This window comes from Pinus tabuliformis, chromosome 2_2 (assembly GCF_031772625.1).
Source record: "Pinus tabuliformis cultivar Carrire ecotype Pingquan chromosome 2_2, CPIR1, whole genome shotgun sequence".
NCBI classification, from domain to species: Eukaryota; Viridiplantae; Streptophyta; class Pinopsida; order Pinales; family Pinaceae; genus Pinus; species Pinus tabuliformis.
Genome location: NC_142300.1, coordinates 1,112,647,436 through 1,112,672,718, shown reverse-complemented (window position 1 = coordinate 1,112,672,718; position 25,283 = coordinate 1,112,647,436). Strand labels below are relative to the sequence as shown.

Sequence of the window (25,283 nt, the reverse complement as noted above, 5' to 3'; positions counted from 1 at the left end):
ACGAATGAGATTAAGTCCCTAATCAACGACTAAGATTAGAACTGGCTTGATCCTCGTCACTTAGAACTTTATCACCCATATTTTGTTGATACACATTAATATTTTTATTTTCCTAAGTTTAGACTTAGGAACCCATCAAAAATATTAATTATTTTAATAACTCCTCATTCGGGTGCAATTTCTCCAAATGATTTCTGGGTCTTGGAGATCTCATGTGCTTTAGCCTCTCCACCAAATTTCATGGCTAGAGCACATCCGATGCTATCCAAAATCTATACTCCCTCTTAGCGAGCAATGTGCTCTAACAATGCTTCACCATAGAAGCATCACACTAATCCTCCACATCGGTCCTATGTGCTGATGCTTGGCCTGCTGCCCCAACCACAACGCTGCTGCCTAATGCTGCCCATAGCACTGCCACTGCTAACTGCTGCACTGCAACTCAGTTACCGAGAAGTAAGTAATTGACTTCACCCAAATACTGACATCCTGGTCAGTCTGGAAGCCTCGTGATGCTGAAGCCACCTCTGCTGCTATCCTGTGCTCCCTCTACTACCACTCGCACTGCTACAACCTCTATTGTGCTGCTACACACTTCTGCACTCTAGCATTGCCTTGTCGCTCCATCACACCTTGCTTCACCCGACACCTGTCTTTAAGGGCTCCCGTAACCGTATGTGATCCTAGAGTTTGGGCAGCTCAAGGATTTTGCCCCCTTCTGTAGTCCTCTCGATTACAACTCCATGTCTCCCCACCTCTTCTCTAGAGGCGCATGAACACTCATGGCACAATTGTCATCAGTCTCGACATCCTTCTCCGCCTTTGCTGGAGTAGCCTTTGAGTCAAAAGCTTCTCCCTTGCCTTTCTTCTTGGGGCACTGAGAGGCATAATGTCATAGCTCCCCACAGTTGAAGCACTTGACCTTGGAAATGTCTTTCTTCTTCCTCCTCTGTACCCCTTGCTGTTTCGCTGATGCGAGAGCTGCATCCTCCTCCTCCTTCTTGATTCGAACTCCCTTACTGCTACTCCCCGCCTTGGTCAATCTCTTTAGCTCTTCTTGTCGAAGAGCTGCCCACATCTCCTCCCAACTCGGGAGAGTTGCTCTGCCCAAAATGTTTTGGACAATGTGTCCCACTCCTCGGAGACTGCATTCAGGGCAGTTCTGACTATGAACTCTGGATCCGGTGTAGACCCCACGGAAGTAAGTTGGTCGCGAATCCCTTGCAATCTGAGAAGGAATGGATCTATCTCCTCTTAGTGGAAGGAAGGCTTGACATGTAATCCATGGAGATGGATTCCCAAGGTCGACTAGGGGTAGGCAGCAGGGTATAGAGGCCTTGCTTCTTGATGGTCGGTTTGGCAATGGCGCAGGCAGTGCATGATATGATGTACTTCCTGACATCCTGTCGAAGATTCGGCCAATAGAAATACTTTTGCAGTACTGCCACCATTTTCTCAACCTCGAAATGTCCAGCAGCCCGAATGTAGTGTGCTTCCCAAATCATCTTGGCATGCTCGCTTGAAGGAACACAAAGGTGACCTAGGTGGCATAACAGGGCATCCTGGAGGTGAAAATCTGGAACATGTTGACCATCCAAGAGTGTTTGGTATGTGTAGTCGAAATCTGGGTCGCTTTTGTAGAGAAGTGGCCAATCAGAAGTCTCGTGCCCACAAGAGTTGAGCACAATGGTTAACGTCATGATTGGTGGTCGACTGAGGCAATCTGCAACATTATTGGTGCTACCCTTCTTATACTTGATATTCAAATGGAATTGTTGCAGGTATGTGGACCACTTTTGATGGCGATTATTATGCAATTTCCCTTGGGTCTGTATGAACTGCAGGGGTCAGTGGTCTGTGTGGATGACCATTTCCTTCCCCAAAATGTAATGCTTCCATTGTCGGCATGCCTGCACAATGGAATACATCTCTTTGTCATAAGTGGGATACTTCCGGACTGTGTCTGAAAGTGTCTCACTATGATATGCCACTGGATGCCCGTGTTGAGTAAGGACTGCCCCAATAGCATAGTCAGAGGCATCTGTCTCGACCTCAAATGGTTGTTGCAAGTCTTGGTAATGTGAGCACTGGTGCCGTGCAGAGGCGATCTTTCAACTCTGTGAATGCCTTTTGTTGAGATTCAGACCAAAAGAATTTTGCTTTCGCTCCTCCCTTGGTGAATTGACTCAAGGGCCAAGTGATATGAGAAAATCCCAACACGAACCTGCGGTAGAAGTTGGCAAGACCTAGAAAGTTGCGGAGCTCTATCAGAGTGGTTGGAGATGGCCAATCTTGAATGACTTGGATCTTGGCTGGATCCACATGCACCCCTGTTCATTAATAATGTATCCCAGATACTGACCCTGGGTCATGTGAAAAGTGCATTTCTCCAAATTGGCACATAACTTGTGTTGCCGCAGTGTTTGGAGAACCTATCGGATGTGGTGGAGGTGCTCCTCCCAACTCTGGTTGAAGATCAGGATGTCTTCCAAGTATACCACTACAAATGAGTTGGTGAATGGCCGCAAGATGTCATCCATTAGCCTCATGAAGGTTGCAGGAGCATTCGTCAATCCGAAAGGCATAACCAACCATTCGAAAAGGCCCTCCTTGGCTCTGAAGGCAGTGTTCCACACATCGGAGGGTTCAATTGGTACCTGGTGATATCCTGACTTTAAATTGATCTTGCTGAAATATTTTGCCCTCTTCAGTTGGTCCAAGAGGTCATCAATCCGTGGGATCGGGTACCTATTATGGACAGTGATCTTGTTCAGTGCTCGATAGTCAATATAGAGTTTCCAAGTCCCATCCTTCTTCTATACCAACACGATTGGGCTCCCACAAGGTGATGAACTCGGATGGATGTGACCTTTCTGCAGCAGCTCTTGAATCTGCCTTTTGATTTCATCATTCTCCATAACGCAGCGCTGATAGATTGGTCCATTGGGCAGCGGCGCACCTGGTGTCAGATCAATGGAGTGCTTGACCTGACAGTGGAGAGGAACCCTTGCGGGGGAGGTGAAGACCTCCTCCATGACCTTTTCCATATGTAGTTGTTGTGCGGAGGGGCCGTGTCTGGAGGTTGTGGCCACCGTCTTCTTCTTTCCTTGAGGGCGTATCATCAGGAAAACAAATTTCCCGATTTGGAAACGAGCTTACTGCATTGTTTTGCAGTAATCAAAGAGATGGTGGTAGGCGGTGCTACCTCCGGTATCCTGTACAACTTATTTCCCAAAGTAACAATAACAACACGGGGCCTTGATTCATACACAGCATGTCGCTTCCACAGGTATGGTTGTCCTAATAATACATCACAAACTTCAAGGGGAGCAATGTCACACAATACCTCATCCGTGAAGGGCTTGATGTTGTATGGAAGGCGACACTGCTGGCTCACGCAAAAATCTCGTCCTTGGTGAAGCCACCCGATGGTGTACGGTTGTGGATGTGCTGTGGTCAGTAAACCCAACCGCTTCACGACCTCTGCCGAAATCAGGTTCTTTTGGTTCCCGTTGTCGACAATGAACTGTAGTGGGGAGCCCTTTACCCACATCTAAGAGTGGAAGAGATGCTCCTCCTCCTCTGGGTCTTCGAGTTCTTCCTTCTGGATCTTCGTGGTGGCAACGATGGCGTTGGGCTCCGCATCGATAATCTGCTTCCCTTTGTCATTCCCCTTGTCCGGTTCTGACTCAGAGTCGGAACATGCATCTAATTCTGAAACCTTTAGCTCGGCCATCAGTGACTGCTTGGCCCAACACTCACTTGTGTTGTGAGTGGAGCTCTTATGGAACTCACACCACTTTCCTGTGTCCTTTTTCGGCTTCACGACGTTGTTCTTTGCTTGCAGCTTTGGCGGGTTGTCTTGGGCCGCCCCACCTTGGCTTTGTCCTTTGTTCTGCGGTTTGGGGGCACCTTTCCCTTGCTTTGGATTCGTAGATCCAAAGTCTCGCTTCTTCTGTTTAAACTTTTGCTCGACCTTGACGGCATATCAGTATGCCGTGCCGAGCGAGGGGATGTTCAGGAATTCTATTTCTTCCTAGATGTACTTGTGCAGGCAGCCGCGATATTTGAGTACCAAATGTTGCTCCAATCCTTGATACCCAACTTTGTGCGAAGGGTATGGAAAATATTGGTAAACTCCGGCATGTCTTGGTCCCTTCCCTGCTGCAGCGTGGTCCACTTTATGTATTGATCCTCATAGCTTCTGACAGGGTAGTACTGCTCCTTGATGGCATCTCGGAATGAATCCCAAGTGGGTGCGGTTGAAAATAGTGAGCCTGTACTTTCATCCTTCTGCTCGCAGTAGGTTTCCCACCAGCCCTTGACGTGGCGGGTTGCTTTGAGAAGAGCGAAAATAATCTTTTGCCGACTGGAAAAATCATGAATAGAAAAATAACCCTCCAGGAGATTTAACCATTTATCGACGGCATCTGCGTCTATCTGACTCTCGAATATGGGGATTTCAAAATTAACTTGTACCTTAAACGGTGTGGCGTTTCTAGAGTAGCTGTTGGAAGCCGATGCGTCTCCCCTAGGTAGCCGCTGAAGGATTTGGGCAAAGCTGTCCATCATCGCGTTCCTTTGTCGCTCGAGGGCTTCTTCGAGCAAGATTTTGATAGGATCTCCTGCCCCCTCGTCTTTCTTTTCATCCGCCATGGGAGACTGTCGGGATTTGCGAAGCTAGTCTTGCAAAGGTTCGACTAGTTCAAGCCCTAACTCCTTATATCCCGACCTCGTTGGGGACATGCAAAGAAAAACAGAGAAAAAGGAGACCGCTTTGATATCACTAATCCAGATTTAAATAGGAACACAAGAAATTACAGAGATAACCATAAACATAGAGATGCAGCGGAAATAATACTTCATTTCATTAATGTAAAATACTAAAATATGCTTACAAACAGTAATGGAAATAAACTAGCTAGGGTGATGGTAGCTTATCTCTGAGAAGAGATGTGGTGGCTACATGCCTCTGAACTGTGTTACAATGAGGCTCGAAGGCCTATTTATTGTTGAGAAACAATGGAAAACCCTAAACATCCAAAAACCTAACCCTCGAAGATGAAATGCCAAACTGTGGGCCCCGTTTGGGTAAATTGGTACATCAACTTCCTGGGGTCGTAAATTTGGCATACGATCTCCGTTTGACGCGCACAATATCTCGTTAGAAAGATCTATCCGAGAACTACAACTTTGGGAAGAGCAACACCAATCCATCGACCCATGTTGCTTCCAGTTTTCCCAAAAAACATCGTTTAGGGCCTCAAAATGGCTCCGAAAGTTCAGGACCTGAAAAACTGCTAAAAATAGTAAACTATGCTACAATTAAGGAAACTGAAAAGCTGAAACAAACAATGGTGGGGTTCCAAGTGGACTTGGCAGGTGGCCACCAATATCCACCTGGATCAAGTTTGCCATTATATTAATAATTATATTAGAATTTGGTTATTTAACTAACTCATACTTCTTCCATATACTTCATTTAGGCACTGATCTATTATAACTTTGATTGATTCATTGTGTGTAAGGATATCGCCCATGGCATTTAGTGGGAGTTGGCTTAAGTGAGATGAAAATGTTGAGGTGACGTTGGGTGTATTCCTAATAGTGGTTACCACAAAGTCTTAGTAGAACCTTGCCAACCCTACTAGCTTGAGCGGTACGAACTCCCACTTTGAACCTTGGAGGTCCATAAGACCAACATTTGAGGCAGGATATTACAATTTTAGGGCTGATTTGCCAATTTGAAACCCCACTATTCCTATGCTTGAAGGTTACTTGTCTAAGTCTACATTGTAGAAAGGTCTTTCGAGACTAGATGCCATACTAAAACTCCCTTATACTCCACATTTGTGGACATGGGTCACTTTATGAGTGCTTGTTTCCCTTTGCTTTGAACATGTGGCATGGATGCCCCTGAATTTATGTGATTTAGATTAATTAGTTGAAGAAGAAGGCCTTTTTGGGCCATCATAGGCTAGTTTAGGGGCTTTTAGTCTAGAAAATTATTATTTTCATGTAAGGAAGTTGAGCACCTCCTTTATTAATAGAGGTGCAATTTCTCTCATTTTCTAATTGTTGGATAGGGGGAGAAATCCCTCAGCAAGTCTAAAATTTTTGAAATTTTCTCATGTCTTTTAATTTGGCTATGGAGGAATAAGTAGTGACCTCTTGGAGGTGTTTTGTTGAAGTGAATGGTCTTCTTTTCATAGATGAATATTGGTTTAACTTTGAATGGATGTATGATGATCTAAGCAAGTCTTCTTTCTTCATTTTGCCTACGTTTATGGATGATGGCTATTAAATATTCACCGAAGTGTTGTTGGTATTTTTCTCTCATTGTGCTTCTTGAAAAACCCTCCATCAGGCTCTTTTGAGGTTACATGACTGTAGCTCACTCCCATATCTTATCTTTGAAGATTGTCGGACACCTGGGTCAAACCTCCAAACCTGAGTTTAACTCACTCCCATATCTGATCTTTGAAGATTGTAGGACACCCAGGTCAAACCTCCAAGGGGCACAATAGGTCTCCCTAGTCTTTGAACCTAAATCCATTCCGTTTATCTTGAAATGTGTTTATCCTAAATGCCATATTCCCTCGAAAAAAATATATTGGCAAGCTAAGGCATCGATCTTCTATCCTCCATCGCCTTTTTCTTTATAAATCCTTTATTACGTTTTCATGGGGTTTACTCCAGGGAAAACTTTGGCGGTTAATATTAACAGGTGGGCTAATTTTCCACGGGTTTTCCAAAAAAAACAGATTTGTCGATTTCCATTTTTTCTAATAATGATTCACCCAAATTTTATGATATAAAATCAATTCACTTTAGAAATCACCAAAATTTAATAGACACTAGAAATTCAAATATTTTTTTCAAAAATACTGCCAAACATTTTCTAGTTGCATTTTAGGGACTAATAATATTCGCCATGGTTTCTAAACTTTAAGATAAATTTCCTGTCTTAAGATTTTCCCTGGTTTACTCTCCTCAATCGCTTTGTAATTCGTTTATCTGTCCTCAAACTTGAGACATGCTGCTGCTGTTTGAGATCTATTGCACAAACTCCTAAATCTGAAATTAGAACTTTGAAACTCTATAACTGCTGGTCCTTCATTCTGGAAGTTGATCTACGACTGCAAATCCTTGAGAGTTTCAGTCAGAGAAGTTGTCTTTGATACCGTGTGAAAATTTCTAAGCATAGTTTACCAAAGTCCTCATGAGCTCAATTAAACAAGTATTGCTGAATTTAAATAATACATAAATAATTTCAGATCATAGCATCAATCACACAGTAGTTGGAAATTAAATAGTGGAATCATAAAATCAATCTCACACATACACAGGTTATTACTCCGAAATCAACTTTCCATTCCTTGTTAAAGCTTTAGGAAATAACCTCCACTAGCTGTCCACTCAAAAAACAGCACCTCACAATTACTGAAATTACCTTAAATAGAGTGGAACAACCTGCTGAGAGAGTATTGCTTGCGTTACAGATGTACGGCTAACTATACAGCATATCCACATGGAATATATGGATGCAGGTACAGTCTGTTCAGATGACTGTATGGACATCTCTGTATGGAACTGTATTACAACCTGCTGAATGTTACCTGACCCCCCCCACTGTTGCTCAACTGCTTGTGTGTGTAAAAACCTCTATCTTGACCAGTCTTTACTTTTAGCTGGTACCAAAACTCTAATCTTGATCTGTCTTTATACTTTTAGGCTTTAGCTGAGACCAAAACCCTAGTCTTAATCTGTCTTTATAATTGGACCAAAACCCTAATTTTTTTTTTTTTGAGTTTACTCTACGTCATGCATGAGGTACACTCTTTTTAGACATAAAGACAGAATTACAAGATAGAATTACTTTTTTTGAAAATCTCTTGAAGTACTCACACATTTACAATGACCCTGGCTGAGTTATAATTCTCAACATCTTTTATGTGATTGTAATTGGAATTTGCATTCAAAAGTAGAGTGTGACTGTTTAAAACTGGAGTCTTTTCCATGTTTTTCCCCATATGCATTGTATAATTTCAGAATTTGAGATTCAAAAGTAGAATGTGACTGTTTAAAACTGGAGTCTTATATTAATACCGTCTATTAAACTCCTGAATACTTTTGCTTAAACTGAAGGTATTATGGTAAAGGGCGGCATATTTTATCTGCTGGACAAGATCGAGCTTTCCGGATTTTCTCTGTTATACAGGTCTCTAAGCATTTTCCCATCGAACTTCTATTTTCATTTTGCGTTCTTTGTTTTATTGAGGGTCTTCATTTTGTCTATTGTTTACTCTTCCTATTAGCAATTTTTGTGCCTTGATTATGAGTTAACTCTTTTTCTTGGGGATTCTGGAAAACTATTTTATTAGTGGTAGCTATTTTTAATGATGTATCCATATGTTATTTTTTTTGAGATACTTGCTGTGGTATCTTTAGTAAATTAGTTATGATATTTACGTAAAATTGCTCTCAGGATCAGCAAAGTAGAGAACTTTCACAGGGTCATGTTGGAAAACGAGCAAAGAAATTAAAAGTGAAGGTCAGTGAATTATACCGTTTTCATTTCTGTAGTTCTAGGAGACTTAACAAATTGCCTTCATTTTTACAATGCTCTGAATGATTTCATTCATGTCCTCCATTGCTTTTCTACAGGCTTTATATTGTAGAATTGAGAATCATTTTGATATGAGAATTACTTGTGATTCCTTATATTCACATGGTCTGTTGAATGTGCTTGAGACTATCTTTTTTTGCTGTAAGTTTGGCTTCATGCAAGGCCCTGAAAAGGCATAACAGTTTCTGGAGTAGCCTTGTTTTCTATGAGAGATACATTGTGAAATAGTACCTTAGCATATTGAGTTATGGTATGATTTCATAAAGCCTACTTATTATCTGATTTACTTGTAGGATGAAGAAATCAAACTGCCTCCAGTCATTGCTTTTGATGCAGGTAACTATTACTGCCTATCCATTCTTTGAAGTGCCAAAGGCAAGATAGTACTGCATAAATAGTGTTTTACATGCAATACATTCAATAACTTATAGCTTGTTATAACATTCTCAAACTCTTTGGATTGGATATTTAGCCTTGCCCTGTTGTTTCTACAGTTGAGAAAGTATTGCAATCTCATACAATTTTGTCTCATTTTGGAGAATCCAGCAAGAGTCAATGAGTTAGCAATTAAATGTGGCTGAAAATACCACCTAGTTTGCATTATGATTCATAATCTTGCTTATTTAGAAATTGCATCTTTATAAATATGTTCCACCGTGAGCTGTTAAATTTATAAGGAGATAAAAGATCTATCCGGGATTTGAAATTCTCAATACCATCATATATTTTCTTTTGGTTTAAAAGAAGAGAACCAATATATTATGTACCTAAGAATTATATAAATGAATAATGATTATTTATGCTTATCTTTAATGAAGTCACATTCAATAGTTGTGACTAAAGAACCAGTTATGATACTATCACTTTTAATATTCTCTCCCTCCATGATATATTCTCTCCCATCATCGCATGTTAATTACTAATTCCTATCTTTCATGGATGGTTCAATTGAATTATGATGCAATCATTGTATTTTGGTTAGGATAATTAAAACTCAATTATATATTTTAGTAATCCTAATATAATAAAGTGGCTTGTAATAAAGGTCAATATTTTAAGTGATCAGTTGGGGTAATAGTAAGTTTTAGCATCTCTGTTGTACTAGTACCTGAAACACTGAAACTGGTATGAAATGCTGCTAGCCATACTATATGACATTTCCAAATCTGGAAATGTTGTAGGTACAGCTGGTGATGTTTTCAAGGCATTTCGACCATTTTCAGTGATATTTGTAAACACTATATGGTACGATTGGCAGAGTTTTCAAGGAGTTTTGGCCATTTTCGATGATGCTTTGAGCATTTTTTGGAATTTTCCAGATTGGCATTTTTATGCACCAAAAGTGGGTAACCCCATAGGAGAAAATCTTTGTCCTACTTTGGACAGCCAGTCAACCAGATATCCTATATTTGCTCAGTATATGAGGATATGCCACATCCTTCTGCCATTTGCACTAGTCAAACACTTCTCACCATCCGGCGTTCCTCTTGAAGGAAGGTGGGTTACTTTAATCACTTTTTGATCATGTGCCTTTACTTAATGGTCTGGGCATTCTGACATGGATAAAGGGGCGATTTGGATGATTGGCCGATCTTGACTGTAAGCTTGTTGTCTCACCTTACCAGGGTGGTTAGTTTTTGACTCTAGTCTAGTGGGATCTCCTCTGAGGCCTTATGGTTATAGGAGGGGCACTACTTGGGAAACTTGGATTGAAGTAGCATGTCCGGCAATGTCATAGGGTTCGCTGATATTTGGAACAGACAAAGTTCGTATAATGCTCTGATACCAATGTAACGAACATAGTTCATACTTAAGTTAAATACTCCAGAAGACTTGGAATATAAAGATCTCCATTGAAGATACAAGAATATATATTAAAATGTATGAATGAGAATGATGATACAATTGAGAGTGAGGGTCTTGTATATATAGCCAGGTAAGTACCATTTCATGAATGGTCATGTTTGTAGAGACATGCCTCTTCCCTACTAATTATTAATTAATTAATCATTGTTTATGTCTATTATTATTTATATTATCTTTAATATATATATATATATATATATATATATATATATATATATATTATTCATAACATTGCCTTCCCCTGCAAAAAGCTTGTTGATGGAAAAGGCTTGATCTCTTTTTTTGTTCCGTATGTCTTCTCCTCTCGGAACTGTCATCTTCGTTGATACAAGTTGATATGATCCTCTGAGTGATAAGAAAAATTGTCGGATTGAAAATGGATATGACCATCATAGATTAATCTTCTGTGGAATATTCTGATCACTGGAAATTTGTAATGAATTGTCATCATAGGAGTGGATTGAGCTTACTTCAATATTCTTCGGAACACCAACTTGTTGTTTCTGTTTTCAATGGTACAACTACGTAGCTTGATTGAGTTGTCTACTCTCGTGATTCGGATGTTGATAGGGATCTTTTTTGGTTTGACTTTCCCTTATTAGGTGTGTGGCAATTTTTTGATTTTCTACTAGTGAGGATGTTATTGAATTGGTTACAAAACCTTCACTTGGGATGTTCATCGTCTGAACTGCAACATCTAAAGTGTGTATTTTCTTCAACTTGTTTGTCTTCTTCTCGAGTTGTGACATTCAATGGATCGATATATGTTTCCTTATCTTCAACCTGGACTGTTACAACTGGAGACTTAGATACTTCTTGAGTAAGTTGTTCTAACTTGTCTTTTAATGACTTCTTGTCCTTTTTAAGCTTCTTAATTTGCGTCAGTAGATTTTCACTATGGTTTTTAAGTGGCGAAACTTCTTCATTTTTTTCAGTAGTGATCTTGTCAACTTCTCTTTGCATATTTTGTAGTACTTTTTTTTATTTTCTTGAAAAATTATTTTTGAGATATCTAGTATGTCTTCTGGTATTACTGAATTCGGCTTCACTGTAAGATCTTGTAGCGTTATTTTTTTCTTTTTGTAAGAAAATGTCAAAAACTTCTTCTTCGTATTCAGGATGAAGGAACCTAGGGTTGCCATCCAGGGTGAACCTAAAATAATGTCACCTTGATTGCTCCATAGGTTTTGAACTGAGAATTGTGATATGAATGTATAATCTCCAATGTTTAATTGTAAATTGGTTATTTCATATTTTTTGTTGTTATAACAGTCAAATTTTTCAATTATATTTGATTCAGGAATCGCTAATTGGTTTGCAATTTTAGGTTTTATGTAGTTTTTATTGTTGGTTGGTAAGATAGCGATAGTAACATCTTTTCCCACAATAGACCCTTTAATTCTTAATAGCACTGAGGCATAGTTATATGAAGTTTCCGGAAATATTTCAGCCTTCATTTCTGAATTAGATGTCATTTTTCTTATCGAGGTGAACTTTCTTCAATTTCACGGGTGCACTACGAATTAGAAGTCATTTTTCTTGTTGAGGAGAATTTTCTTCAATTTCACGGGTGCACTACGGTTTGGTTGACTCGGTTTGTCAATGACAATGGTATAATAGGGTATTGAGTTTCGGCGGTGGTCGCGGTCAGCTGCTTGGGTGACTATTGTTACTTTTTAATATTATTTGATATATAATTTTTTGTTTATTTTTTTTATAATAATTATTTTAGAATATTATTTTTTAATATATATATATATATATATATATACATATATATTTTAAATTAAAACTTTTAATATAACTCTTTTTTTTACATATTGTTTTCCTTTTTTTTTATAAATTGAATTTAATGTCACAGATTAAAAACAATTATTAAATACTCCTGGACTTTTTATGGTGTTTACGTCCAACCAAACTTAAGTTTTGATTAATCAATGAATTGATTAAATATCTATGGGCATCGATTATGAAAGGTCATGCCAATATGAAGGAATATTGGCAATGTATCCACCAAGATAATCACCATGGATGTTGAGTGGCAACAAATGTCTAATGAGACACTAAAATTTTTCCACGATGACTGTGTACTATATAGGTGATTCCTGTGGACGGCGACAGAATGGAAAACTTGCAGATGGAAGCAATGGTAGCTGGATAAAGGAAGTGGCAATGTGGAGAACTATGATCAAGCAAGAGTTCGATTGGAAATGAAGGTGAGGTTGGATGCAGACGGGTGACATGGTGGGGTGGCAACGGTTCAGTCAGGAACAATGGAAGTCTGGGAGCACAACGCGCTGAGGAATGTCGGGGGACGACTCCGTTAATCTGAAAAATAGCGGAACAGGTCTTGACGGCTGGTCGGTGTTTGCGGGGCAACTATCCGGGCGGTCGAGACAAAGACAACGACTGCAACTGTGGTGGTGAACAACAACGGTAGCAGTAAGTGGTTGTGGCAGGTGATGGGCGTCTCGCCCAACTGGGTGTGACAGATCGTAGTAGACGAATGTGCAGCCTGGAACACGGAAGGGGTAGACTGCAACTGCAGTTTGGCTGTCAAGTTGAGGTTGAATATAATCCCGACAGAATAGTCGGTTGGTCGTGGACACCGGTGGTGCGACTTTTGTGTATATATATATATATATATATATATATATATATTTTAATTCCTTTTTTTATAATTCTGTTTTTATTCTTTTTTCAATATATTCTATTTTTATATACGCTTTGACTATGCTTTTTTTTCTTGTTCTTTTAATTTGATTTTTTTTTAATCTTAATTTATATATATATATATTTATTTTTACTTTTATTTTTAATATTTTTTTTTGAATTATTATAATTTGTTTTTTAAAACCTTGTTTTATATATATATATATATTATTTTATTTTATTTTTTCTTTCTCAAATGGCCAAGGGCCTCTTACTAAATCAACAAATGGAGAAACTCCAAGCTCTTGTAGGGAAACACTTTAACGGCAACAAGGTTGAGAAATTTTACGACGAAAGACCTAGATCAGAGAACAAGGCTCTGTGCAGTGGTTAAACAAATAGAGGATCAAACAACTCTGATACCAAATGGAACGAACAAAGCTCATATACTCAGAGGAATGCTCTGAAGACTGATACCAATGTAATGAACATAGTTTGTACTTAAGTTAAATATTCCAAAAGACTTGGAATATAAAGATCTCCATTGAAGATACAAGAATATATATTAAAATGTATAAATGAGAATGATGATACAATTGAGAGTGAGGGCCCTGTATATATAGGCAGGTAAGTACCCTTTCACGAACGGTCATGTCTGTAGAGACATGCCTCTTCCCTACTAATTCTTAATTAATTAATCATTGTTTATGTCTATTATTATTTATATTATTTTTACTATATATATATATATATTTTATTCATAACAGTGTTAGACACCACCGATTACTTCCATGTGCTGCTGTGAGATTGAACCAAAGACTTCTATGCGTATGGTGTTACTATGGGTTCCAGAGTTTACTAGTTAACTTCTGAAGAGTCTGCTCTCACCGATTGTACTAATTGCAATCATGAAATCTCAACCCTTGTTTATGCACTGTGTCACTATTTGATTTTTTGTGTCGGGCAAGGCCTACACTATGGCAATGTTTGATCTTTTGTGTTTGACGTTTGCTGTGTCCATACATATGCTTGTGGTAATGGCCGATGCATCGCAAGTAGATGTTCTCCATGCTCAGATGGTCATGACCTAAGTTGCCACTCTCTGTTATGAATATAATTATATAAAAATAATATAAATATAAATAATAATAATAATCATAATAATGATTAATTAAATAATGATTAGTATAGAAGACGCATGTCTATAAGGACATGACCATTCATGAAGGGGCTTTTTGCTACGTATATAAGTGGGCCCTCATTTGTAACAAGCTCATCATATCAATTCTTTTATTCACTATTCAATATACATATATATTTCTATCCTTAATTGATATCTTCGTATTCCAAGTGTTCTAAAGTTTATTGCAAAGTATGAACTTTGTTCGTTACATTGGTATCAGAGCTGTTCGACCCTCCTGTTGCTCAACCACTGCATATTGTCAGTTTGATCTGGCCTTTGCTATCAACTCTTCGTCAACTTTGTTTCCATTGTAATCAAAGCGTTTCCCTACACAGTTGTGGAGATTCTCCATTTTTCCGTTAGGCTTTTGTCCATTTAATAAAAACAATTACATATATATCTATATATCTATATGTATATATATATATATATATATATATATATATATATATATATATATAAACAAAAAGAAACGAAAAAATAATATAAAAAGAAGAAAAAGGTATTGTTGCATATTAAGAAAAAAAACACATTATAAATTAAATGAAAAATACTATATATATATATGTTAGAAACATTGAGAGGTGGGTGAATCAGTGTTTCCCTTATTCTCTCAATTGGTTAGTTTATTCTTTTAGATATTCAGAGCAACAAAACAAAATGAAACATGATCACATCATAGAGATTAGTACATAGGATATTTTGCTCAACAAGATTTGTTATGTATGGTTTACATACAAATTTACCAATTAAATTGGAAGGAAGTACAAGACTCCCCAAGGGTTTTACCAGCAAGGTTGGATGAAGCCAATGCTCCTTGAATGAGTTTGGGCTCCCATACCAAGGACAATGATCCAACTACATTTTGCTCCACATCTGCTATTGACACAAACTGTTATCCGTGCTGCTGCACTTGACTGCCACTCCTTCTGCTACTGCTGTTGCATTACCAATGTCTACTGTCACTCTTGCTACCTTTGCTGCTGCTCTTTACTGCCATTGCTGCTGCTGTTGCTCTTCACTGTCGTTATGTCACTCCTACTTCCACTGCTACTACTATGAAACAACAAAACTTAAGAGTGTTTGTGCTTTAATATAAAATAGACAAAGTTATTTGCAAATAATATTTTATTAATAATATGAAATGTAGAAGAGATGATTGAATGTTACAATGGGGTTTTTTTTTTTCTTTTTTCAGAAGAAAAAGCATAATATATTCATATAAAAAAGAGATTACATAATGCAAATGCAAGAAGCATATGCAAAAACGTGGACCTAGCCACATACAAATCTACATAAACAGATCACCAAATATAGCCCCGAAAGACCAATAATGCCCAGAAAACAAGGCAAACCCATATATAAGGTGCAGAAATGGCACCAAAGCACAAAGCAGACAAGCAACGGAAAACAACGCAAGATCTGACCGCCCAATACAAAAGGAGAGGCACGAAATGAGGAAGAGAGCAGCACAAGAAGCCACTCCTTCCCCGCCCCCTCAAACTCTCCACTCGAAATCAGACGAGAAACAAGATCACTGCCACAATCAACCGCATCTGCCTGCAGAAAAGACCAACGGAAAGATCCATAGAAGCGGCACGAAACAGAGCAAAGCCCGTTGTTCCCTCAACGCTCCAAAGGATATTCCGCGGCCAGAACAACCCTAACTGCCGCCGAGAAGGAGAAGACCCACCGGAGCAGAGGTGAGAACCGGGGGCAGATGCGGCATGGGAAGCCACCTCGCCCCCGCTCAGAGAAGACTAAGAGACCAGAAGAAGAAAAGAAGCCTGCAGGACGAAACCCCTCTGCTAGCATCTCGCCGCCCGACTCAGGGGAGCCCGCTCCTCACGCCCCGCTCGCCTATGGAGAATCCTCGCAGATTCGCCGCTCCTGCTCCTCCTAGATCTCCTGCTTGCCGCACCTACTCCTGCTTGCCGCTCCTGTTCCTGTTCCCTTTTGCTCACCTGCTCTTGCCGGATCCCCTGTTCCTGCTCCTCCCGGTTCGCCCGCTCCTGCCCCTGCTCCTGCTCCCTCTCTCCTGCACACAAAACCTCCCGCTCGCTCGCTTTCCTGAGCACAAAACCTCCCGCTTTGGCTCAACGTCTGCCTCTCTCTGCTTCTGCGTTGGTTTCTTGGCATTATCTCTGCCTCTTTGTCCAGTACTCAATGCCCCTTGCTGCAAACTGATCACTGATTCGACTTTTCTTAGCAAACCCCGTTCTAGAAAATCGAATGACTGATTACTCTGGTGTGTTCTCCAACTGACCCTCAAGCCTCCTCTTATACTTTTCCTGTTGGTCCTTCAACGATCGAGATTACATCTCTAATCAACGACTAAGATTAGATTTGGCTTGATCCATGTATTTCGGAACCTTCTAACTCAGTTTTATATTAATACCCATTAATATTTTAATTTTCCTAAGTTTAGACTTAGGAACTCCATTAGAAATATTAATTATTTTAATATCTCCCAAATCGGGTAGAATTTTCCCAAACCATTTCTGGGTCTTGGAGATCTCATGTGCTTTAGCCTCTCCACCAATTTTCATGGCTAGAGCACATCCGCTGCTACCACAAATCAACACTCCCTCTTAGCGAGGACTGTGCTCTAGTAATACTCCACACTGGGCATCACCCTAATTATACGACACCGGTACCTGTGCTGATGCTAGGCCTCCTCGCCCAACATCCTCTACACTGTTGCATCCAGTACTGCTACCCATGGCCTTGCCACTACCACTACTGCATCCGTAGGACAACTCCCTCTGCATCTGTGCTGCTGCTGGTCCTTTCTCCCAACACTGCATCTGCACTACAACCCCCTCTCATCATTCTGCATCGTGCTACTACCAACTGCTACTGCACTACAACTTGGTTATTGAGAAGTAAGTAACTGATCCACCCAACTACTGACATCCCTGTCAGGCTAGAAACACTCTCGATCCTGAAGCTATCTTTGCCGCTATCTCGTGCTCCCTCTACTGCCTCTGCATTGCTGCAACAACTTCCTACCTCTCGCACTACTGTAAACTTCTCTGTGCCACCCTGCACTACTGCAACCTCCTCTGTGCCTCTCGCATTGCTGCAACCCTTTTTGCGCTACTCGGGACTACTGCGCTGAAGCACTCTCTGCCGCTTCATCCGCATTCGCTTCTACCGACATCCGCCATCCTGCTACTCTCACTTCGGGGCTCCTGTAGCCAGGTATAACCAAGAGTTTAGGTACCTCAAGGATTCTGCTCTTCATCGCTTGTAGTCCTCCTGACTACAACTCGATGTCTCCCCACCTTTTCTCTAGAGGTACATGAGCACTCAGTTACCTCCTTTTCCGCCTTTGCTGGTGCTGCCTTGGAGTCAGAAGCCTCTCCCTTGTTCTTCTTCCTTGGACACTGGTTCGCATAATGATCCAATTCCCCACAGTTGAAACACTTAAGCTTGGAGAGGTCCTTTTTCTTCCTCTTCTCCTGCTTCCCCGTAGATGCCAGAGCTGCATCCTCTTCCTCTTCCTTCTTGATCTGGACTCCTTTGCTGCTACTTCCCATCTTGCTTAGCCATCTGATCTCTTCTTGGCGTAGAGCCTCCCACAATTCTTCCCAATCTGGAAGATTCGCCCTGCCCAGATCCCTCAGTCCATTCATGGCCCTCTGTGTGGATGATGCATGCCCTTTTGGCCTCTGCGTTGTCCCTGCTAGCTCTGTGTGGCTCCCTTTGGCTTAGTGTCTGCCTCTCTCTGCTTCTGCGCTGGTTTCTTGGCACTATCTCTGCCTTTCTGCCCAATACTCACTGCCCCTCGTTGCAAACTGATCACTGATTCAACTTTTCTTAGCAAACCCCGCTCTAGAAAATCGAATGACTGATCACTTTGGTGTGTTCTCCAATTGACACTCGAGCCTCCTCTTATTCTTTTCCTGTTGGTCCTTCAACGATCGAGATTACATCTCTAATCAACGGCTAAAATTAGATTTGGCTTGATCCATGTCTTTTGGAACCTTCTAATTCAGTTATATATTAAAACCCATTAATATTTTATTGTTCCTAAGTTTAGACTTAAGAACTCCATTAAAAATATTAATTATTTTAATATCTCCCAAGTGGGGTAGCATCTGTCCAAACCATTTCTAGGTCTTGGAGATCTCATGTGCTTTAGCCTCTCCACCAATTTTCATGGCTAGAGCACATCCGATGCTACCACAAATCATTAATTATCTCCTTGATCAGATAAACAACAACCCCTGTTGAGGACAATAGAGGAAGGAGATAGACGAAGGCGGGAGAAGCTAGGGATTCTTGTCGGCTCTGGTTTTGCTGCTTCCGCCTGCGGCGGCTGGGCTTGCCCCTGGTGAGGCTTCCGCCGCCCATACACCTTCGCTTGGTGACTTATCTCAGCCGGGGGTTGCTGCGTCTGGGGGGTTTTGCTGATCAACGGTTCCGGTAGCCGGTGGAGCGGACAGACTTCGGCCTCTGCTACCTTCTCTCTGGGGGTTCTTTTCACCGCAGCGCGGCTCTGATCTTCGTCTGCCGTCCCCGGGTTGGTGTGCATGCTGTGCTTATATTATAAGCAGAGTTCCGGTTTCGTGCTCTGTTTTTGGGCGGCGGCGGAGTTTCTTACTTTCTCTACTGGTCTTCGGCGGATTTCGGCTCTCTCCGGACTCTCTGTTTTGAAGGACCTTCCTAGTCTGTGTTGAACCTTGGTGCGGGGGCGGGGGCTTGTTTGGCCTAGTGGGGGCGAGGTGGCTGCCCCAGCCGCCTCTGCCCCCGGACCCGAAACGCCTCTGCTCTAGTTGGGCCCTGATGGGTTCCCTAGCTGAGCTGTGGGTTTCTTTTTTTGGTTTTTCGCTGGCTTACCTGGACAGTTATTGGAAGCGTTGAGGGATCTGTGGTGTGGAGTCTGTCTCTGCACCGATTCGTGCCGTCTCTTCAATGGCTGTTTCTGGTTGGTCTTTCTTATGGCTTCTTTGGATATATGGGCGGTATTTTCCTCTGGCTACTTCACAGAAGGAGAGTTGAGGGGGTGGGGGGTGTGGCTACCCTGGCTGCCCCTTTCCATTTCGTGCCTCTCCTCTTTGTCTTGGCGGTCATTTCGAACTTTCTGCACTTTCTCCAGGAGCCATTGTTATTTTTCTGTTTTTTTTGGCTTGAGATGGGTAGGGGTATCCTCCTGTTGGGGTTTACAGATCCATTCTTCTTGCTGCCCTGTTTGAGGGATTTTGTACTACCGTTTATTTACTGTTTTTATTAGCTTGTTAGGGTAGGAGTATACTACTGTTGGGGTTTACATACCCTGTTTCTGGATGCCCTGTCTGAGGGCTTTATCTGCATACTTCCCTGAAGTATTGGTTATTGTAAGTGGTTTACCCACACTACAGCATATGCGTTTCAGCATCTACAACATGTAATTTTCTGAAATTAATGGAAATTACGAGTTCTTTTCTTCGGAAAAAAAACAACAACCCCTGTTACTATATACTGCTGTTGTAGGCTGAACCTTTGATCTAGGGTTTGGTCAAGATGTAGATTTTCAGCTTGCTTAGATGCTTCGCTTGAAACTTGATCTTAGCATGTCTCTTTTCTGCCCTTTCTTTGTCTGCTGAACCTTCGCTTTGATGTTGAAGAATCTAGGGCAAACATAAATTAGGGTGATTTTTCTTAACATGATAACAATTTGTGAAGTCTTTATACAATTAATCTTAACTTGATCTTCCATTCATTATTAGTGTGTGTGTGTTAACTTCATCAAACTGCTATAAAAAACAAAAGAGATAAGAACACAAAGTATTTGGCTTTCTACCAGGGCCAAAACCTCTCCCTCTTGGAGAGGAAAACCCATGCAAAATTCTTCTTATAGAGATTCCATTGACAAATACCAAGACCATGACCCTTAACACATTCTGCCTCTCCAAGACCAAGACATCAATCCCTTACTCTGCAACTGCTGAGATCATCATCTTCGCTGCACCACTGCGTCACTGAGATCTTCATTAACATCTGCACCAAGACTGCTCCTTGAGATTGCTACCGAGGTGATCTCTACACATCTTTTGAGATCATGATCTTTAAGAACAAGATCAAGCCTTGTAGCTGCACCTTACAGTTGTGTAACATCATGATCTGAGACTATTCATCCTTATCATGATGATCACTGCTTCTTTCATTACTTACTTATTGTGACTGCATCATATTGAGATCACTAGGATGCAGATCTGAATATTGAGATTGTATGTCTCCTTTCACAGATATGCCGAGACTCATTTCATCATGACATTATGCCGAGATAGTAGATCCGAGTCACTGCTGTTCATTGTGTCTAGTCTGCTACAGGGATACCACCGAGATCTATATGCCAAGACTGCTCCTTGTCATGCGAGATCAATCTATCTGAGATGTATTTCACTGTCATGCCGAGACTGTCATTATAAGGGTTAGGTCTATGCCAAGAATGTATCTAGCCCAGACCTTATGCCAATACTGTATCCTCATACGAGATCTTCTCGGCTTCATCCATCCGAGATCTGTGCCTTCAATTCATAGGTATGCCGAGATTAGATCTCTGCTCCAGAACTTAGATCAATGCTGCGTCCTCATTCATGCATCCGAGATCTGGTCATGACTGCACCTAATACCCAACCAAGGTGCAGTCAAACCCTAATGCGGATCTGCTCCTTCATGTGAGGTTTCAGAGAGAGGAATGCGAGATCTCCTTGATTGTGGATACCTTATGCGAGATCTGTCCCTCCTTGACTGCGTATACCTGCACCCAATACTCAGAAGAAATTTCGGAGAGAAATGCAAAGTTGTGATGTACTTTTTGGTGGATACCTTGACGGGGTTATTTATAGTGGTTGATGCTCCTATTTGAGCTAACTTGTAACATGAACCGATGTTCCCTTTAGCCGGCATGACTTCCATTTATCCATTTAATTCTATTTTTTGAGCCGACTTGGTGAGATCTTCATTGTTTTGCTTGCAGATTTCGGTGTGCTTGCTTTTGGAGGATTGTTCTTGGTCTTGGAGGGCTGTTACACACTGTTGAAGACTTGTATACATTTACATGAACTCATGAAGAGTTTCTTTTCATATGACATGACTCTTTGACATATAAATAAAATCCTAAAGACATCAAGAAGAAGTCTTTTACCTAGTGACACTTCTTGCTCATGAAACCCATGTAGCAAGACATATAAAAATAATTTATTACATCATTTACAAAGATCATGTCATTATGAAGACTGAACCTAGTTACACTTTCTTCAACAACATACACTGAACAAAAACTCAATTTTTGGCATCAACTTAGTCATAAAAATCTGCTCAAGCTGTGAATTGACAGGAAGACTTCTCAATGTGCATATAGCATTATTCTATCTCACATACTCTGCTCAACCACATTAGTACAAAATCGCAGCATGTATGTTCTGCTTACATAAACCATGAATACTGCAACATGCACTCATACATGGTATTCAACACAATCATTAAGCTATATGTTATTGTCATAGAGTCAATGCATCATACTGTCATAAGTTATTGTCATAGAGTCACTGCCATGTATTTGAGCGTAAATGTCACTAAATTTACAGATTAAATCCTTCATTCTTCTGCAGGAAGGAGACTAAATCACCCAGACTTCTTCAATTGTTGACATCGTGTATACTAGTGGCTGCTGCATGCTATGATTAGACCATCTAAATAGTATTCCAACTCAAGTTTAGATGTAAAGCTATAACACTACCAGTCAATTCCAAACCTTGGACCACTATAATTTCTAAAGCTGGGAATGCTCACTGGTCTTACAAATACAATATGTATTGATGCACTTTGTGTTAAATGTTCAATATTAAATCACTGTAATTTTAGAACTGAATAAGAGGTATTTCCAGAACCGTCAAGGTTAATACCATCAACAAGAAATCTAAACATGCCTTTAACATATTCAGATCAGAGCGTCATCTCCTCAAGACAATATTCAGTTACCAAGTCCAAATTTACAAAAGAGTGCTCAACATTCTTTTGTAAACATCTGATCCCTTCACTCACTTCGCTGAGAAATCTACATACATGCACACTTGTACTGGAAAAGATCAAGACAGATTGCTTCAAATTCACAGAGTATTACGCAACAACATTTGTGAACATGCCCCCATAATCTTGATCAATTGCTGGGCTCAATTGGTTTCCTAAAATCACATTATGTTCTCTCCGGTAACCATCACTCCAAGTGGGATTATCGCATAACATCATCTACTGCAGGTAGTCACTCGTTTACACTGTGTTTACTACTACTTTCAGTTCTCCAGATTATGCAGACAATCTTACTTCTCTCCTTGCTCATATTTTGACTGTTATCAATAGCATACCAAGTTGCAACTATTAGTCCATCTCATCCCACACATCAAAACGCGCACAACAATATCCCTGGCACACTTTAGATCAGTACGCACACCATCTCTTTGTATATATTGTAGTCAAGACACACAGGTATATATATATATATATATTTTACTTTACCACAAGCAGTTGGTGATCTCTGATGTCATAACCATTTTCAATATCACTAGGAAACTATTTGAACAGGTGAACAAATGTTTATTGCATTGTGCCTTCAAGACCAGTGTGTTTCACGCAAAGGCCCAACAAAAATTCGTATAGTTTGAAGTGTACGTATGTTCTTGCACTGCAGGCTTCGGATTTGATTAAGTTGACATGGGGACAAAACTTGTGCTTCACCTATGCACATTGCATAGTGAGACTTCAGAAATAGGTGATTTGATACACTGCCCAAAATTAAATGCTTATGGCAATAGCAAGGTAGCCCGAGACTGCTGAGGTGACCTTGAAAGCGCTTCAGCTGTGTCCTAGGAGTAGGGCTGCAGGCATATCTTACAATCTAGCTTCAAACCAGGTCTGGAGTTGCATCATAGGGATTCGATCTTGTTCAAAACGACTATAGAAAATCTTCCAAGGTATACTTGAATGGGTATGCTCCAGAATCCAATCCTATCTTGCAAAAGAACTCAATGAACACGAGAAATCCTTCCAAACTGTCACCTTTTTAGATCAAAAGGGCTGCTCATATGAACTCTTCATGCACAGTGAATTTTTAGAGTCAAAACGAAACCCTTGATACAAAATCAAAATAGAACCAAAACCCTTCTGCATTCCTGGCCGCAAGAAGTTTCAGGAAAGATCAAAATGTAAGGAATTGGTACCACAGAAAGCCCTTGACGTATTCAAAGTGAAGTCTGTTCTGCATTAATTATCTTTTCAACCGTGCCATAGATAGGACTAAGAAGAGGCCGGAGATATTTAAGGAGTTGCTTCTAATTTGACACCTGCAAACGAATAAGAAACCCACAAAACCCTTGCCAAAGAGATGTCACGATTAACCCCATACCCAAAATAAAATCCTTATGAAACTTTAGGAGGCAGACTTCCTTCAGGTTATCAGATTGCTCAAAAGATCTGAAGATTACATGCGAATGCTTCATACTTTGATGAGATTGAACACCTATTTTATAGTGAAGATTAGGCCTTTAGAAGGGTTGACTTAAGAGGGAAAAATAATAATTCAAAAAATTAAAATTGGAGCCACACAAAAAAAAATTTCCCTTCGAATTATGGACCATTCAATTTGAATTAAATTGACTTTTGGACCATGGCAAAAAAATAAACTTTCTTTTGGTGTTTTCCTCCAAAAAATGTTTAACCATAATAAATTAAATTTGATGAAGAATTCTCCTGTACCCTAAACTTAATAATTAGCTTATTCCCATGACACGTGCCATAGTCTAGCAAATGAGAAATCGCCACAACATCCATGCTTTGGGGATTTTGACACAAGTGGGAATTTTAGCTTTGACTAGCCATATCTCTCGAATTGTGGGGGTCCACAAAATGCTCCACATATCAACAAAATCGGCATGACGATGCTATCAACCTGGAAGGGTCTTGTCGCTTAAAATGTACACCTAATTGTGGGAAAAACTTCCAACCCCACAAGGTGTAATCTTTATGGCGCAATGCTTAGAGTAGGGGTTGTCACCTATTCCCTACTTACTCCATTTAAGCTCTCCTAGGTAAGCTAAGGTGGGTAGTCCCTAAGGATAATTAATGAAGGAGAACTTGTTGAAACAAGAAGTTCAGGAGATCTAAGGGCAAGACAATCATTACTAATGTAACTTGATTATTAATTAGAGCAAGTGTAAGTATTTATGAGCGATTTATAATCGATCCAATTAAGATTATGACAAACACAAGATGTATAGAAGGATAGACCAGTGCCTTAAAACAATGCTCAATATGAATCAAGATACTTGCAAATAAATCCTTCAAGTTGCAATAACAACAATGCTGCAAGTCAAGGGTTAATACAAGAAAATGGAGCGATATTGAGAAAATGAGCAGAAAAATGTAACTTGCAAAATGAAAAAACTTGTTCTTCACTTCAAGAGAAATGTTTAAGTAAGATATGACTATATCGAAGGACAATGATCAAGGAATTTAAATAACAAGTACAGGGGCAACAATGTAATATTGCAAGTGAAATAAAATGTTCACAGCTAACAATATGCCCAAATGAGAGAAAGACAAATGAATGCAAGACTAGACTAAGTGAGATGCGAAAATCTTGGTTAAATTTAGTTAAATGCCTAATCTAAGGTGAAGACCTTCTCCTTAGTTTTCAGAAACGAGTCTTAAACAAGGTTGTAGAAAGAAGTGTTGGGGAAGGAGGTTAAAGCCTCATTAACAATACCTACTCAAGACTTCTAATGACCCAAGTGCCTCCATTCTTACAAGGGATTGCCCGCAAGAGAACTGCAAGGTCACCTGTCTTAACCATTGAGTAAGGGTTTTTTCTTAGATTGAATGGTGGAGAAGTGTAATATTCCTAATTAGCCATGGCTAATTGGAATATTCGATTTTGTTCGATTTTTCCTTCTATAGTTATTTGTAAAT

General features: G+C 40.2%; 1 pseudogene across 1 annotated transcript in view; it reads left to right on the top strand.

Annotated features, from left to right (window-relative positions):
- Window positions 1–25,283, top strand: part of LOC149197299 (uncharacterized) — a 289,735-nt pseudogene that overhangs the window by 156,026 nt on the left and 108,426 nt on the right. Inside the window, exons 9-11 of the transcript XR_016254749.1 lie at window positions 8,149–8,221; window positions 8,489–8,554; window positions 8,923–8,965. The product of XR_016254749.1 is annotated as an uncharacterized LOC149197299 (transcript). The remainder of the gene's footprint in view (window positions 1–8,148; window positions 8,222–8,488; window positions 8,555–8,922; window positions 8,966–25,283) is intronic.